A 7,500-nucleotide genomic window follows, 5' to 3' on the forward strand; every position below is an offset into this window, starting at 1 on the left:
ACAGGTGCAACAGCCTCGGTGCACTTATTGATCTTTACTGATTCAGATTCTGCTAGATTTTATTTTATGTCTTTTCTTCTTATTTAAAATTCTCTTCATATATTTTAATTTGAGACAATTTGTGCAATAGTTTTTTATCAGTTTTATTACAATAGCTTCCACTCCCAATAATAAACAACAGTAAGAACAGATAAAGATAATAAAGCAGTCTTAAATATAAAGACTTTATTGATCAGCGACGCAGATACAGGACAGTGGCCTGTAAACGTGCTCGCTGTGGCAGGAGCTTTGTACCTTCTGCCATAGCGTCTTTAAACAAAGCATCCTGTTAACAGGCGTGAGTTGGTGTACAAGACAGGGCGTGGTCAATGTGCTAAATGTACTGTATTAAGTGTTTACTCCTGTTGTTATGTCGCAGTGTACATATGTGTTTTTCTCTGTTCTTCGTATCTATGTATGCATGTACAGACTGCGGGGACAAATTTCCTGTGAAGAACAATAAAGTATATTATTAACAGAGTAATAATAATAGAATAATATAAATATATTAATAGAGTAATAATAAACATAATAATAGAGTGATAATAAATATATGAATAGAGTGATATGTTCACAGATATCTTTGTGGAGCATCAGAATAATTATAAACCACATTTCTTGCATCAATAATAAACAATGTCCCAACAGACTGACGCCAACAGGCAGACATTCAGGTCAGGTTCCAACATGTCGCTCTCTCAGGGTTGTGACCTGTCTTTGGTATGTTCTCATAAACACATCCTGCAGCTGACAGACACATACCGGTCTGTCTCTCTGACTGTGAACCCCCCCACCAACCCTCAGTGCCTCAGACACAACACGGATCACTGACAGAGTTCAAGTTCTAGTGCTTCCTCAGGAGGCCCCCTGGATCATGTAAATCAGGTTGTAGTGGTCCTTGGTGAGGTTCTGGTGGTTCCTGATTACGTTCTAGTGCTCTTTGATGAGGTTCTTTAAGAGGTTTCGGATCTGTAAAGAGATTACTGGGGAAAATGGTAAATGGACCTGTACTTGTATAGTTTCCTTTCTAGTCTTCCGACCACTCGAAGCACTTCTACACTACAGCCACATTCACCCTTTCACACACATTCACTCAGTGATGGCAAAGTCCATCAAACAGAGGCTAACTCATTCACATTCACACAGTGGTTCAGCATCAGGAGCAGTTTGAGGTTCAGTTTCTTGCTCAAGGACCAGGAGGAGTGGGGGATCAAACCAACAGCTCTACTTCCTGAGACACGTTATCCAGGTTTATGAAGACGTTCCTGGGTTCTTTGATAAAGTTCTTGGGGTCCTTCAGGATGTTTTAGGGTTCTAGATCAGAAACCAGGATAAGTGCGTCAGTCTGATGGTTCCTTTGTTGTAACATCCGCCCCTTTGGGACTGTCAGCAGACTGAAACAAACACTCTGCTGGGATCAACAGTGTGTATCTGTCACACACACACACACACACACACACACACACACTCTCAGCGTGATGATGTTCGCTCTGATAACACTCGTATCCGTCTTCAACTCACTTTTATTTATTCATTTTACTTCCAATCAATTATAAAGCAGCCTGTTTGTGTGTGTGTGTTACTGTGTGTATGTGTGAGTGTGAGTGTGTGTGTTCAATAATAAATCAGTGTGTCCATCATACAGGCTTTAGGACTTAGCGCTCAGTGAGGCGACTCAGCGTGGTGGCAGATAAACAGGAAGTCACTGAGCTGCTTCCTCATCAAATATTCTGCTTCATACGTGATGTTAGTGTGACCACAGTCTGTTCTGCCCCGGGTTCTGCCTCTCAGGCAGATTACCAGCTGCCCCACCGTTGTGGTAGGACGGACTCTCCGCTGAAGGTGACAGGGGGCTAGTTTTTGTTAGCATTGTTAGCTACTGGAAAGCTTGGTGAACTGGATAATGAGTAAACGTTTCTTAATCAATCCGCTGCTTTATTACTCATTTATTGACTTCTGACAAACCGACAAACATATTCTAACTATAGAAAAAGATTTATAATTGTAATCAATGACAGACAGACAGACGGTCAGACAGACAGACAGACAGTCAGTCAGTCAGACAGACAGACAGACAGACAGACAGACAGACAGACAGACAGACAGACAGTCAGACAGACAGACAGACAGACGGTCAGACAGACAGACAGACAGTCAGACAGACTGACAGGCAGACAGTCAGACAGACGGTCAGACAGACAGACAGGCAGACAGTCAGACAGACGGTCAGACAGACAGACAGTCAGTCAGTCAGTCAGTCAGTCGGTCAGTCAGACAGACAGACAGACAGACAGACAGACAGACGGTCAGACAGACAGACAGTCAGACAGTCAGTCAGTCAGTCGGTCAGTCAGACAGACAGACAGACAGACAGACAGACGGTCAGACAGACAGACAGTCAGACAGTCAGTCAGTCAGTCAGACAGACAGTCAGACGGTCAGATAGACAGACAGACAGACAGACACTCAGTCAGTCAGTCAGACAGACAGTCAGACGGTCAGACAGACAGACAGACAGACAGACAGACAGACAGGCAGGCAGGCAGGCAGGCAGGCAGGCAGGCAGACAGCAGAGCACTCGGACAGTCCAATAAATAGAAGGGTAAAAATACAGAAACAGAAGCACTAAAAGTGAAAGTGCGAGAGGTCTGGATGGACGAGCAGAGCGTGAACATCTGAGGTGAAAAGAGAGAATGAGAGTGCAGTGAAATATTAATATGATATCTTCTGAAAGCCTCGACAAACAGCGCACACACTTTAATGGATGTTAACACACGCACAGACAGAAAAATCTTTTTATTGCTATGACCAATGAGCTGATGTGGAGAAGCAGTGTTGGTTCATGGGAGTTGTTGTCTTCACCACCATTGGCGTCATTGCAGTCAGCTTCTCCAGGTTAGGATTCCTTCAGTGTTCATGGTTCAGGAGGTTTCTACCGGGAGCCCAATGATCCACAGAGGTCTCCTCCTCTCCAACACAAACAGACCCGCTGATTAAAACCACTAAACACACTGAATAAAGCAGTTCCACCTTAAACACACTGAATAAAGCAGTTCCACCTTAACAATCACTGCTTCTCCCACGCTGTTGGACAGACAAAGAACGTCCCGGAGGGGCTGCGAGCCGAGCTGCTGCTAACGTTAGCTCAGCTTGTTTCTCTGATAACTTAAGATCCAGACGTCCGATGACTAAAATCCTTCATCAGGTTCAAATCTAGAGTTAAAAAGCACCAAGATCTAAACAGTGGATGGTAAACAGTCAGTGTGTGACTGCTTCTGATTATTGATTATTGATCAACTCCATATAGAACATATAGAGTTTATACACTGTTAATGATTATAGATTATTGATTGAATATAGAACATAGCTCTAGAGTTTATACACTATTTAATGATTATAGATTATTGATTGAATATAGAACATAGCTCTAGAGTTTATACACTGATTAATGACATTGTAGATTTAATGGACAGTGTGAACAGAGCTTCCGACTAGTTCCTGTATGACCAGTTTGTTTGAGCTACTGGTCTAAATCCCATAAAGATCAACAGTTAAAAACAGTATGTACACAGATCAATAGTTTAATTAGTTTCATGTTCAGTGAAGGGAACTGAAAGTGCATTACATAGAGAAATATAATAATAATAAAAAGAGATTGAATAAATAAACTAGAAAGGAATAAAAGTGATCAAACACCAGAAGAAGAATAAACTCCAATGTATTGATACTGATATTGATCAACAGTTTAAATATACGGATCCAGACACAGTCTGTGTTTGACTCTTGATGAGACTACATGAATCATCCATCACTGATTTTCATATCTCCTCCTCCTCTTCCTCCTCCTCTTCCTCTCTCATATTAAATCTGGTGATCTCCTGGAAATGAAAAATTAAACCTCCTCCTCGCCCTCCTCCTCCTGTTCTTCATCCTAAAGTCACCTTCAAACATCCAGTTCTCTCTGTGTGTCTGTGATGTATTCTTCTTCCTCAGCAGTGTTTGTTTATTTCCAGTGTTTGTGTCTGTTATCAGCTCCCAGCAGCCTTCAACAGGCTCCGCCCCGCTAATAAACCCCCGCTGACCTGAGAAAAATACCCAAAATCCACAGAAATACCCCCCCCCCCCATATACAGCAAACAACAACAGCAGCTCGTAATCAATGAGCCTCTTCTGTGATCGATCAATAACACTAAAACAAATACGTTTACAGGGTTTTTGCGTTTATTTTACAGATTGTTTCTGTATTTTTAAACACATGGAAATATTCATAAAATTACAAAAATATCCTGTGAATTTACATGTAACATAAAAACAATGTGTATATGTAAATAATCATAAAATTACTGATTATTTAAAGAAAATGTAATTTTTTCACATAAAAAAGATTAAAATACATTTTGCAAATCTATATTTTATTACAGTTCTATAACTTTTAACATTCACATTAAAATAACAATCCAATAATAACAGCACTCTGCTGTAAATGTAAGTCTGATTATTGTATTATAGCAGAGTTCACCTGGATTTATAGATCATTGTTTTACACTGTAAATATCTTTAATTAAACATTAAAAAGACAAAAAAATACTCAATATTTGTGTTTTTACGAGTTATTTTCTGTAATTTTCACAGTAGTTTTTGGTGCTCAAGCTATTGTTTTATTTTACAGTCAAAGTCTTAAATATGGATCAATAAGGTTTGCAGAATCGGTTTTTAAATCACTTCTAAAAACAGATTTTATAGATTTTCCTTTACGCCATGTCGTCTTTTTATTTTATTTTTCTGCTCTTTTAATTATGTTTTGGTTTTGATTATTTTTATCTTTAATAACATTTTCTGTATCACAGCTGTCTTTGCTCACTAACATTTTACATATAATTTAAAGTAATTATTATTATTAGAATAAATTAACTGTGCACATTTATAAATACTCAGAATCTTTGAAAAACTAAATGATTCAGTTTCATCACATTTTGGAGAATTTAAGAACTAAATTAATACAAAGTGAAAATATAAAGGACCAAGAATGAAGCCCTGAGGAACCCCACAAATATTCACTCATTTAAATATGTAAATTAGCCATTATTTACTTGTGTATTTATATTATTATCAGATAATAATATGTCAGTTGTTGGAATCAGTTGTAGTTTTTGTGCGTAAAGTAAATTAACCTCAATATTAGCGTTGTCAGATCAGAAAACATATAAAATAAATACACAAAAGGAACATTTTGTTGTGTAATTGGGGTTATCCATTTATGCTCTGATGTTTGGATCATGATTATTTAAATTCTATATAATAATGTAGCAAATAAATGAACAAAGTACAAAAGAGAGCTGTTATCAAACAGAGATAGTCGACACTATCTCCAACCTCAACCTTCCTTCCTTCTCTCAGTGGCTACAAACAATACATAGACCTTTGCAGTGTGGCTGTATTATAACTGTAATATAACAGCAAACTGTACTACAACATAAGAAGCTGTTTTTACGAATGAGAGAAGCTGCGATAAACGTAGAAAACAGAAGAACGAGTGAAAACCAGATGGGAACATTTCTCTGAATACGACACTGATGAGGAGGAGAGGAATAGGCGAGAGACACTGACATGCACTGAGTGAAAGGAAGCGAGAGGGAGGGCTTATTAAATCAATGACAAAATTTAAAAAGGTTGAAATGTTCTGCTTTCAGTGAGAACAAAAGACCAGCAGCTGTGTGTGTGTGAGCAGCAAGAATGGAGAAATCAATCTGTCAGGGTGACAGAGAGTGAGAGAGGCTCACATACACACAAAGAGAGATAGATAGAGAGAGAGAAAGAGAGGGAGAGAGAGAGAGAGAGAGAGAGAGAGCAGCTAGAATTGGTGTAATGTCAGGTATTCTTCAGACCGACACTAGTCCGGGTAAAAAACCTCCGCCCGACCGAGATTAGTCCAAGGTCAGAGAAGAAAGTCCAACTAGAGTCCAAATCCAAAGATGAGATGAGTTCAAACTCAAGTCCAGACACCCCAGGATGGTGTATAAAGTTTGTTGGATGGTGTTTGTTGGATGATGTTTGTTGGATGGTGTTTGTTGGATGATGTATAATGTTTGTTGGATGATGTTTGTTGGATGGTGTTTGTTGGATGGTGTTTGTTGGATGATGTTTGTTGGATGGTGTTTGTTGGATGATGTTTGTTGGATGGTGTTTGTTGGATGGTGTTTGTTGAATGATGTTTGTTGAATAGTGTTTGTTGGATGGTGTTTGTTGGATGGTTTGTTGGATGGTGTTTGTTGAATGATGTTTGTTGGATGGTGTTTGTTGGATGATGTTTGTTGGATGGTGTTTGTTGGATGTTGGATGATGTTTGTTGGATGGTGTATAATGTCTGTTTGATGGTGTTTGTTGGATGGTGTTTGTTGGATGATGTTTGTTGGATGGTGTTTGTTGGATGATGTATAATGTTTGTTGGATAGTGTTTGTTGGATGGTGTTTGTTGGATGATGTATAATGTTTGTTGGATGGTGTTTGTTGGATGATGTTTGTTGGATGGTGTTTTTAGGATGATGTATAATGTTTGTTGGATGGTGTTTGTTGGATGGTGTTTGTTGGATGGTGTTTGTTGGATAGTGTTTGTTGGATAGTGTTTGTTGGATGGTGTTTGTTGGATGATGTATAATGTTTGTTGGATGATGTTTGTTGGATGGTGTTTGTTGGATAGTCTTTGTTGGATGGTGTTTGTTGGATGGTGTTTGTTGGATGATGTATAATGTTTGTTGGATGGTGTTTTTTGGATGATGTATAACGTTTGTTGGATGATGTTTGTTGGATGGTGTTTGTTGGATGGCGTTTGTTGGATGATGTATAATGTTTGTTGGATGATGTTTGTTGGATGGTGTATGATGTTTGTTGGATGGTGTTTGTTGGATGATGTTTGTTGGATGGTGTTTATTGGATGGTGTATTTTGGATGGTGTTTTGTTGGATGGTGTTTGTTGGATGGTGTATATTGGATGATGTTTGTTGGATGGTGTTTGTTGGATGGTGTATGTTGGATGGTGTTTGTTGGATGGTGTTTGTTGGATAGTGTTTGTTGGATGGTGTTTGTTGGATGTTGGATGATGTTTGTTGGATGGTGTATGATGTTGGATGATGTATAATGTTTTTTGAATGGTGTTTGTTGGATTGTGTATTTTGGATGGTGTTTTGTTGGATGGTGTATGTTGGATGGTGTTTGTTGGATGGTGTTTGTTGGATGGTGTTTGTTGGATAGTGTTTGTTGGATGATGTTTGTTGGATGGTGTATGTTGGATGTTGGATGATGTTTGTTGGATGGTGTATGATGTTTGTTGGATGGTGTTTGTTGGATGTTGGATGATGTTTGTTGGATGGTGTATGATGTTTGTTGGATGGTGTTTGTTGGATTGTGTATTTTGGATGGTGTTTTGTTGGATGGTGTATGTTGGATGGTGTTTGTTGGATGGTG

At 38.9% G+C, this 7,500-nt stretch overlaps 1 protein-coding gene across 1 annotated transcript in view; it reads left to right on the forward strand.

Annotated features, from left to right (window-relative positions):
* Positions 1 to 7,500, forward strand: part of LOC127355195 (receptor-type tyrosine-protein phosphatase mu) — a 137,154-nt gene that overhangs the window by 61,659 nt on the left and 67,995 nt on the right. The window lies entirely within an intron of this gene.

This window comes from Dicentrarchus labrax, unplaced genomic scaffold (assembly GCF_905237075.1).
Source record: "Dicentrarchus labrax unplaced genomic scaffold, dlabrax2021, whole genome shotgun sequence".
Classification (NCBI taxonomy): Eukaryota; Metazoa; Chordata; class Actinopteri; family Moronidae; genus Dicentrarchus; species Dicentrarchus labrax.